Source organism: Monodon monoceros, unplaced genomic scaffold (assembly GCF_005190385.1).
Source record: "Monodon monoceros isolate NGI ecotype Baffin Bay Population unplaced genomic scaffold, NGI_Narwhal_1 Super_Scaffold_14, whole genome shotgun sequence".
In the NCBI taxonomy this organism is placed as follows: domain Eukaryota; kingdom Metazoa; phylum Chordata; class Mammalia; order Artiodactyla; family Monodontidae; genus Monodon; species Monodon monoceros.
Genome location: NW_021703770.1, coordinates 71,926,680 through 71,937,675, shown reverse-complemented (window position 1 = coordinate 71,937,675; position 10,996 = coordinate 71,926,680). Strand labels below are relative to the sequence as shown.

Here is a 10,996-nt window from a genome sequence, read left to right as displayed (position 1 = left end):
CGCGGCCCCCGCTCGGACCCCCGGCCACCGTGGAGTGCCGCCGCCGCCGCCGCGCGCGACTCGCACCCGGAGCTGGTGAGCCGCGGGCGGGAGCCGGGAGGCGGGGGGCCGGGGCGGGCGGCTCCGCAGGTGTCTCTCGGCCTGGGGCGCAGGGGCGGGGCGCGGGCTGCGGGCGGGGGCGGGTGCACCGCGGGTCCCTCCGGCGCCGCCCCGAGGGCCGGATGCTGTCCCCGCGCGGGCCGCTCCCTGCGTGGCGGGGAAGCCCCTGTCCACGCGGCGCGCGCGCGGCGGAGGTCCCGCGGAGACTCCTCGTTGGCACGGTCCGGCGTCCCCTCCGGGCCTCGGGTCCCCGAGGTGAGCGATGCGGCCCGGCCCGGGCGCCCTACGAGGCCGGCGGGCGGCCGCCCTCCCCGGTGGCCCGGCGGGAGCGTGACGTCCGGGCGCGGCGGGGGCGTTGCGCACCCTCCCGCGGAGCCCGGCGCCTCCCGGCCTGCGGGGCGGCGGTCCCGAACCCCCGGCGGCCGAGAGGAAGCGAGAGTTATTTTAAGAATTCAGGGGTTGCCTTTCCTTCGCCTGGGGGGAAGGGTGTGAACGTCATTTCTCACTTTCCTGCGTTATCTCCGGCGTGTGTGTGTGTGTGTGTGTGTGTGTGTGTGTGTGTGTGTGACTGTCTGAATTACCCCAACTTCTTTGCCATCTCAGTAACTTGACTTCAACCCGGGTTTCACAGTTTCCTAGCTGAGTGTGAACTTGGGCCTATTATTTGAAATTCTCGGTTTGGGCTTTCTCATCTTTAGGAGAACATACCTACCTTCTGAACTGTTTATTGCACGTAAAGCCCCAAGCACATACTAGGCATTCCATAAACGGTGCTGTTATTATTGCGAATAATTTTGTCCATAACAACGAGGCTCCCTGGTTCTTTGCAATTTGATGGTTTTTACACCCAAACCTGCTTGTCAGATTTAGCCACCTGACCTTACTAATAAATCTGCAGAATAAATACACCGGAGACGTGCTGTCCCAAAGCAGCGCCCCGGAGTCTGACTCACCCTAAGAACTAGCCAATGAGGAGGTTTGACTTGCTTTTGATTTCTTGGCTACCCCGCAGCCGGCCGTAGGGTTCAGGAGGGCAGGGGCGTTCTCTCTGGCCAGCACCATCTAAAGCTGTGGGGAGGGGAATATGCGCTGAGAGAATACGGGAGCTTACTGAGTACTCCTAAGTACGTCCTGATAAGGTAAGCTCTGCTGGAAAAGGGTAGGATTCAGGTAGCTCTTGGTTCTCATTTGGAAGTAAGGAAGTCAAGCCGTTTTGAGGCTTGAAGAAATTGAATTTGATCACAAGGGGCTTTTGGTGACTGGGCCTCTTTGTTTTGTTTTTTTACATCTTTATTGGAGTATAATCGCTTTACAATGGTGTGCTAGTTTCTGCTGTACAGCAAAGTGAATCAGCTATATGTATACATATATCTGCTGGGCCTCTTTGGATGCAGAATGGGAAAACCCTCTTCCTGAGTGAAGGACAGAGGGCAGCTGACATAGAAGCCAGGAAACCCGAGTTTGGGTCTCTTCCACCATTTATCACAGCTGTGATTTGGGATCAATTACTTGGGCCATTTATTCCGCCAGTATTTCCTTCATAGCAGTAACTAGAGTTATATTATGATTTGCCCATATGTGTATAGTCTGCTTTCACCACTACAGTGAAATCTCTGTGAAAACAGCTTTGCCAGTCTTGTCCAAAATGCTAGCCCTGGTGCCTGTCACGTGGTCGAGATTGCTTGGAAGAAGGAAGGAAAGTCTGCTCCGAGCCTGGCCCTGTGCAAGGCCAAAGAACAGGCTGGCCCCTAAGGCATCTGTAGCTCACTGGTCCTCTCTGTCCTGGATTCTAAAATGGGGATTTGAGGAACTTTTTTGACTGTCAAGTTATCCCAGCGCTAGTGTTGTAAGTGGGCATTTCCACTCAGGACTGGTTTCTGTGGTGTATCACTGGGAGAGAAGTCTTGATTTGGAGTGGTAAGAGGTAGCCTGCAAAGACCACATCTGGGTAAGATGTTGCCCCAAAAGATGCACTTTATCTTACAATCTTCGGTATTGGACACTTTTGTAGAGAACTTGTGATATCTGTGTCCCATCCCCACCCATGGCATTCTCTTAGCAGAAAAGTGATCCAGTGGGGTTGTGATTCAGTGACTTCCAAAGCCTTTTAGTTCCATTATATTTGTATTCAAAAATAAACCACTGAAACATTTGAGAGGCCAGCTGGTTCAAATGAATATATGGACTTGTAACTTACAACATTAAACCATGTTATCGGGCTTCCCTGGTGGTGCAGTGGTTAAGAATCCGCCTGCCAATGCAAGGGACACGGGTTCGAGCCCTGGCCCGGGAAGATCCCACATGCCGCGGAGCAGCTAAGCCCGTGCGCCACAACTACTGAGCCTGCGCTCTAGAGCCCGCGAGCCACAACTACTGAAGCCCACGTGCCTAGAGCCCGTGCTCCGCAATGAGAAGCCCACACAATGCAACAAAGAGTAGCCCCCGCTCACAGCAACCAGAGAAAGCCCGCGCACAGCAACGAAGACCCAACACAGCCAAAAATATAAATAAATAAATAAATAAATTTAAAAATACACAAAAATGTGGGACCATATTATCCATAAACAAACCCATATTAATTTAAAATCTGTATAAATAGGAATATATGTCCCCATCATGAAACACTGTTACAGCCCACTCACACTGCTGATCTCAGTGACCTCTGTGTCCTCAGGCATGGACAGTGTTGACATGGAAAGGTCATCACAGTCATTAGTTGGGGCATTGATCAATGACACATTGATGGCAGAGACAGCCTCGGACCTTTCCTGGGCTCTTTCTGGCAATGATGGTGCTGATACGTCTTGCTTATCCAGGGCTCTGAAGCCTTCTGAACTGTGATTTCATTTGAGCCTCTCATGACCCCCCAGGGTAGGCAGGGACAGATACCAAAAAAAAAAAAAGAGTTTAGGCATATCCAAGGTCACAAGCCTGGTTAAGTGGCATCGCTGGGCATAGTAGGTATGTTTTCTGGCTCCACCTCTAGAGTTTTCCCCCTTTTCTGCCTTTGGACCTGTAGTAGGTACTCAACTTAGAAGTAATTAACCTGTCATCTAATAAACATGTTTAAGACAGAATCACGAGGTAATTTTCTTCTATCACTCGGAAATTGTCTGAACTAAGGGGCTGTCAGAGCAGACGAGCAGGTGTACTGGCACGCAGGGTACTTAGGCTCTACTGGGGAGCTGAGTTTCTGTGCCTTTCAGCTCGGCTTCCTGCTTGGGACTGGGGGAGCTCTGATAGCTGCCTAGGTGACACCTATCCTGGCTGCTGTCAGAGCAGCTCTAGTGACTGCCTTGGGGGCTCTCCAGTGCTTACTGGTCACTATAGAAGTACCCAAGTAATACTTTGTAAAGGGATTCCCTTCAGCCTCTTTATAAACCCTACAAGCCTCCTTGTGTGGTTGTTATAATAGGGAGAGTTGTCACTCGTGGGCAAAATATAAAGTAAGGAGAGAGGGCCCGCGGGATGCACATGGAGACACGCTGCCTGTTTCCGGGGTACCTGCTATAAACAAGGCTCGTCCTACGCCCACACTGCTACACTAGATAGACATCCCCTCCCGTCTTTTAAGGTTGATTAAGAGCCGGACAGGGAAGAGGAAGTTGGTCAGAAGTACTGAAAGGTTTCTTACAGCTGTCTGCTTTCCTGATACTTAAGTTGTGAAACTTTGAGCTCACTCTCTCATCATTTCTGACATTTATTTTGAGTAAGTTCTCATTTGGGGGAGAAGCCCAAGTGTAGAACATAGTAGGGAAATCTGCCCATTGAGGGATTCGAATTTTTGGAACAGGCCAGTTTAAAGACTTGAACCTTATTTTAGATATCCTTGGCTTCCGTTAGCTGGAAGGGCTCCCTTGTAATTTAGAACAGCAAGTTTCAGGAATTACTGGGGACGATGTGTTTAAAAGGCTCATCCATGCTAACAGGTTGCAGGGTCCTGTTAACAGCCTCGGTTCTTAATTCTTGGGCTTCTTCTTCAATCTTGTCCTGAACTTTACTTTCCCTTAGTACTGACTGAGCATCAACATTTCTTATTTGCTGCCAAGCTATTTCGTGAAAGTTGTATTTATAATCAAGATACAGTTTCCATTTGTAAAGAACTCCCCCAAAGTGTTGGTTATTTCACTGTGCTTTATTTGCATTTTATTAACCTCAGTGTATTTCCAGTCTCTCTTCTCTGACTGCTCTCTTCAACTCTTTCCCCACTATTGTACAGAGCCTTCAAGTCACGAGTTGATAGAAGTTGACCGTTATTGGTTGATCTCGGTGTAACTGTGTTCATTCTTCATCACGCTAAGATGTATAAGTGATGTTCCATACAATGACTACGAACGGGGATACATTAATAGAGTCCATCGGAGTGGGCGTTTCTCAAGGCTGGGAGCTCTGTCTCCTTCTGGTGAGCTTTAGGACACAGGGAAGAAGTCTTCATCATGAGGCCCAGGGGGTCTTTAAGTGTGTCTCATTTCCGTTTCACACTTCACACTCGAGACAAAGTCAGGTCCTGCTGGGCCTGCGCACACGTCCCCGTTTCTGTGAGCACCTAAGGGCACGCTCTTTACTGACCCCGAGTCATGCTGGTTGGAAGCTCTTCGCCCCCTCTCCCCGGTTCTCCGCCGTCGCTCTGTGGGCCCAGCGTGGCTCCGCCGTGTCGTGCACGGGCGGGGAGCCGTAGTGACTCTTCGGAGCTGGTGAGAGTACACGGTGAGGCGGGCGAGACGGGTGTGGACACGATCCGCCTCCAGCCGGATCAGGGGCGCCCCCCACCCCCTCGGGCCTTCGGGGTGGCTCCGGTCGCCTGGTGAATGTTAACCCCCGGGGGCGGGGAGGCGCGGTGGGGGGAAGCTGGTCCAGAGAGGCCGTCTGGAGAGGGAGGCCCACTTCTGCTTTCCACGGGGAAGCTGTGGCACGGAGAGCAGAAGTGCGGCGGGAGGCCCGCGGGAGGAGGAGGCCGCCGGAAGCGATGCCCTGGCCTTCGGCACCACCCCGCACTGCTTTTGCTTGCGGGTTCAGGCTCTTTCTACCACCTTCTGCTCTGTTCCTTTTCAGTTTGTCCTTGGGGGGTGGGGGGTGTGGGGAGGGGAAGGGAGGGGAAAAAAGAATGAGCCTAGTCCTCAGGGTGGAGCCTCTTCGGGCAGAACCCCGCGGCGGCCATGCTGGAGTTGTCAGCCACAGAAAGATGGACGTTTTGAAATTCTGCATCATGGAAACTGTTACAAAACTCTGAGTGGACGTTTTGAAATCTTTTAATGTTCAGGCATTGTAATAATTTCTTAATCCTAACTACAGTGTTCGGTGCTATTTTTAAAATTCCTCAAGCTATAGCCTCTTGTTAAACATTTGGGATAGATAGTGACTTTCACACTTCTTCACCTTGATCCGTAGCAAGAAACATCATACTTTACCTTGGGCCCAAATGCGCACCCATCTGTATGCCAAAAAAAAAGAAAAAGAAAAGAAAGAAAGAACATTTGGTGAAAAGCCCCTCCTCCCAGCTTGTTGGGGGAGTCTGACCCCAGGCGGTCCTCTGAGGCCAGCTTGGTGAGATGGGGCAGAGTTTAAAATGTACAGAGGTGGGACTTCCCTGTTGGTCCAGTGGTTAGGGCTTGGCTTTCACTGCTGTGGCCCGGGTTCAATCCCTGGTTGGGGAACTAGGACCCCACAAGTGGGGTGGCCAAAAGTAAATAAATAAGTAAAATAAAATGCTCAGAGGTGGTCCCAGCAATTCCACAAGCTCCAGTCCAGTGAGGGGGTTTATTACACAAACATAAATTAAGATACATCCATACAATGAATGGTATACCTTGCAAATGTCTTTAAAAATAGAATTAAATTATACTTACCGATATGAAAGATGCTTTTAAAAAGCTGAACACAAGCTGAGACGTAATATATATGACCATTTCTGAACTAAAATATTTCTGTGTAATGCATAATTATAAGCTATGCACGTCAGTAATTATTTTATACTAAAGTTTTCAGTACTGATTATTTCTGGGTGATGGGCGAACGCTGATTTTTCTTTTTTGTAGATCTCTGTTTCGTTACAAAGAGCGTGACTTATATGATTTTAGGACAGCGGTGTAATGGGCGATGACGTGTAATAAGCCAGCGTGGCGGCAGACGGGAGTTGGAGCGATCAGGAAACTTTGGGGCAAAAGTAGCCCTTATGATGGCTGTGTGGATATCATTTCAGGCAGACCCGACCCTGGAGGAGCTCATGCGTTGCAGACGTTGTAAGCAGCCAGGATATTTTCCTAAAGAAGCGTCCACTTATATTTACTTATATTTAGGGCTGAGTTTCTTGAGAACCTACCATGAGTCAGGCCCAGCATCGGGAGGAAACCCCGCAGGGGAGAAGGAGCCGCGGGGGGCCGGGGGAGGAGACTGGTTCCTGCAGCATCACTGGGCGGCCAGGCAGGGGTGGGGCTGTTCGCGCAGGCGCCGAGGACCGTTGTCCCCAGGACTCAGTGTTGGATTGCACTGTGTAGACGGAGGTGAATGGTGGAGCCTATTTGGGGGCAGACATTTTTTCCCCATCACAGTCAACTTCTTGCCTAGACTCTTCCGTAGTAAAGTATTGGTGATGTCGTCAAAACATGAAGAGACGCTGAGACACTCATTGTGTGCTCTGAGTAGGAGGACGATTAACCCGGGGGAGGAACGGGGACTTCCACAGAGGTTAATCTGGGGCCAGAAAGTAACATTTATTGCTACGTTACATGACATCAGACTACATCATTTGTAGTCAGTAGCGAGGAGGAATTTGATGACTGTCCCGGATGGTGATGAGCTTGTCCAGACATTTATCTGAATCTTCCTGAAGAGGCAACACTGCTGAAGAAATCAGTTCGGAGTTGAGGTCTAAGTTTCTGTGGGGTTATCGCTATTTTCCATTTGATTTAAATGGAGACTATTTATTGTACGGCGGCAGCTCGGTTGTGGCATTGTTCTTACCACGTACAAATTCGTGTATTAAAAGCATCACCGTAGTTAGGAATGGCGACGGTTGGACAAAATGGCATAATTTGGCAATTATGCGAGGAATGCCCTTGCGTAACCAGACACGGCATGTTGAATAGCTGATGTATTCAGTGCCCACGAGGGATTATTCATTTTAACCTTGAGAAAAGATGGTATGTCATATGGTAGAAAGAAGACGGACTTCCAAGTTAGACAAACCGGAGCCCAGTCTGCGCTCCAACACTTGTGACTTATTCTCACCATTTCTTCATTTATAAAATGATAACAGCACCACACCTGCTTCTCAGGTGTGTGGTGGGGATTAGCAGAGTGAATCCGTCATCTCTGACACAGTTTCTGGTACACAGCCGGCGCATAATAGTACAAGGCTTAGACGCTGTCTCAGCGTCTGTAAAGTTCAGAGTCTAGCGGGGGAGTCTGTCATAGGCCATCCTTCCCAGCACGGTGTTTGCCCTGGGCTGGAGCCTCCGCTGTCATGGGTCAGCTGAACTTTTGATCTGCCTGAGGTACCAGGAATTGCCGGAGGCTACAGGGGTGAGCTGGATGGCCTCTGCATTCAAAGATGCCCTCAGGAGTGGGACACGGGGGCATAAATGTGGTTTTCAGAGTCTGCTCAGTGCTGCCCTAGACGTGTATGTACAGAGTGCTCTGCAAACAGAAGGACAGGGCTCTTGGTGACAGTGAGGGGACGATGCCTGAGCCGTGTAGGATAGGGGGAGAAGGAATTCACCAGTCGGAGGCTTTAAAGGGAGGCATCTTTAAAGAACAAGAGACTTCATAATCTGAGGAGCGACATGGGGTAGTGGATGCAGCCCCTGCTTCAAAGAAATTTCTAATATACAGTTCATGGTCATCAGGATAATCAAACAAGCACCGAACGAGTTAGTTTTTGTCTCTCTGGACCACATTGACTTTTCCAGTTGTTTCAAATTTAACGATGCCAAATCTATTTAAAAAAGAAAATTCAACAAGTTGAATTTCATAGCTGCCTACGTATATTTCACTTTATGGTTTTCAGTTATTTTAAAAGCTTTAAATAAATGAAGATAACCACTAAATGAGGATTTAATTGTCATTTGCCATAAATTCCTTTACCAGTGGATAACCTTTCAAGAGTCTAGTAGAAAAAAAATTTCTGGACGTTTTGGTAAATGACTCAAACGTTACCTTATTGCTGTAGTTAATGTCTTCAACTAAGGCGGCCTAGTACAGCCCGATTTAACAAATGACGTGTTCCCCCTGGCGTCAAGTGTCAACCACGGGGCTGTTGACATCACCCATCTACCTTAGTATCAAGCATGAGAAGCACAGACTCTGAGAGAAGGAAGAGATTTTTGTCAGTGTGTCTCACACATAGCCACTTTCCCTTGAACACTGGGTCTCAAAAGTTAGGGTCTGTCCCAGGTGATTCCAACGCAGGTAAGGAGGTCACATTGTGAAAAGCACCGTGACAGGGATATTCCTGTTGCCCAAAGCAGCCCGTTTCATTTTTGTCCAGCGGTGGATATTAGAAAGCTTTTCTCTCATGCTACAATGTTTTATTTCCATAGTTTCTGCTTGTCAGTTCTAGTTCTGCACTGTTTTTGCACAGTTGAAGCCAGCCGCTGTCAGATTGACTGAATATCCATCCACTGTAAGTACAGGATGTGTAGGGACACGACTGTTGGCCTGTCCACCCAGCACTATTACTCTGCCTGTCTTCCCAACAGAACCCAGATCACATCAGGATCCATCTTCTCCACTGAAGTTTCTGCAGACGTTTTCTGCGTCCCCATCTACAGGGTGGCCCTGATTGGTCAAAGCCTCTTATTCTTGCAAGTGATTGGTTCATGAATGGTGTACTTTGGGTTGGACGGTAATCAGTAAAAAAAATAATGCTCCATAGATGGTCCTAAGATACAAACAGAAAAGGAGTGGGGGAGGGAGGACAGAAGGGAAGTGAGACATGGATAAAGGATAAAGGAAGAAAAAGCCTTATGTGAAAGTCAGGAAATTGGAAGGAAGATAGTATAGGTTATCCTGATTACTAATTTGTGACGTACACAGTAGGTGGTTGTCTGCTCTTTGTTTCTCCTAGTCACACAGACCGGTGTGGCATTAATGCTGATAACTGGGCTTCTGTAATCACAATGGATTTTTGAAATGTATATTTATTGAGTACTGTGTGTTAGTCATTGTGGTGGGTATAAACCTTAATAAGTGTGAACTTCCTGTCCTAAAGAGTTGATCGTGCTCCCTTCTCTCTGGGCTGTTCACACACCAGAGGCTGACAAGCTAACTTGCTGTGGTCCTGGGTGTAACCGTCACCTTGCTCGGGAAATCCCTGGGCATCTGAATCAGTGCACAGAAACAAGTAGTTCTGGTAAGAAGGAAGGCAGTGTGTAAGTGGTTAGATCACAGGATAGGGAGAATATGGAATTAACCAGAAAACCAAACACAGAAACAAAACCCAGAAAATAACAAATGTTGGTGAAGCTGCGGAGAAATTGGAGCCCTTGTGCACTGCTGGTGGGATTGATAAAATGGTGCAGACACTGTGGAAAACAGTCTGGCAGTTCCTCCCAAAACTAAACACAGAATTTCCTTTTGATTCAGCAATTCCACTTCTGCGTATAGACCTCCCCAAATTGAAAGTGGGGTCCTGAAGAGATATTTGTACACCCATGTTCATAGCAGCATTATTCACAATAGCTAACTCAAGTATCCATCAACAGATGGACGGATAAACAAAATGTGGTCTATACATGCAAGAGAATATCATTCAGCCTTGAAAAGGAAGGAGATTCTGACACAAGCTACAATACGGATGAACCTTGAGAACAGTATGTTAAGAGAAATAAAAGGACAAATATTGTATTATTCCATCCATATGAGGTACTTGGAGAAATCAAATTCATAGAGACAGGAAGTAGAATGGTGGTTGCCAGGGGCTGGGGGAAGGGAATGGTAGTTGTTCAATGGATCTGGAATTTCAGTGCTGCAAGATGAAAAGAGCTCTGGAGATGGATGGTGATGGTTGCATGAGGTTATGAATATACTTAATTGTACACTTAAATATGGTTAAGATATAAATTTCATTATGTGTATTTTATTACAGTTTTAAAAATGAGTTTTAAGAAGTTGCTCGTTAAGCAGAAATGTGTACAAATAGATGAGGGTGGTCTGGAGGACATTTCATTGAGTTTGCTGAGTTGCCCTTATTCTGACTGGGGCACCTAGCTAGCTGACTGGTGCTCAGTGGTTCGCAGGGAAGGGGACAGGGTCTCTAACTCTGTGTTAATCCAGGGCCAAGTGGATTGATGGCTGACAAGATTTTGTAATGGCTGTGGTGTGAGTTTATAATGGAGAATTTTACCAAGGCAGGGATTGGGATTGGAGAGTAAGGAGGAACTTTCTAACAATCAGAGCTGCCTGCAGGGGACCCAGCTGGGGTGTGAAGTGGTCCTTCTCCATTACAAGTCAGAAGTTTGTAAGTGCAGGCTAAGTGACTCTCTTGCAGGACCTTTCAGAAAAGGTGAACTAGATGGCTCTGAAAGGTGCTTTCTGATTGGCTAATTCTGTTATTTCTAGCCACGGACCCCCAATTCCAAATCACATAATAGGAAAGGATATTTCTAATGGAGTTCTTCTTCATAGGTGTGAAGAGGAGGACAGTTTTTATGCTTTCCCAGTGTAGAGGTGGTTTTTTTCTTTTAATTTAAGTGTAACGTACATGTAGCAAAATACAAACACAGAGGTAAGCCTAGCTCCAAGCAAACCCTCATGTAACGCCCCCCAGATGGAGAAGCAGAACGATGCTCACACACAGCATCTCCGGTTGCACCTCCCCTCACTCTCTCTCCTCAAAGGCATCTACATTCCTGTGTCAAGTTTTAGTTGAGTTTCCCGTGTTGGCTTTTTCACAATAAAG

The 10,996-nt window shown here is 48.0% G+C and overlaps 1 protein-coding gene across 3 annotated transcripts in view; it reads left to right on the top strand.

Moving 5' to 3' along the window:
- Positions 1-6: 6 nt before the first annotated feature.
- LYN (LYN proto-oncogene, Src family tyrosine kinase) overlaps positions 7-10,996 on the top strand; it is a 111,254-nt gene continuing 100,264 nt past the window's right edge. For 2 of the 3 annotated variants that reach the window (XM_029222772.1, XM_029222769.1), the window contains exon 1: positions 7-75. The gene's annotated coding sequence lies outside the window, so the exon portion shown is untranslated. Of the gene's footprint in view, positions 76-252; positions 355-10,996 lie in introns of those variants that run through there. The other variant, XM_029222770.1, reaches the window with a different exon arrangement.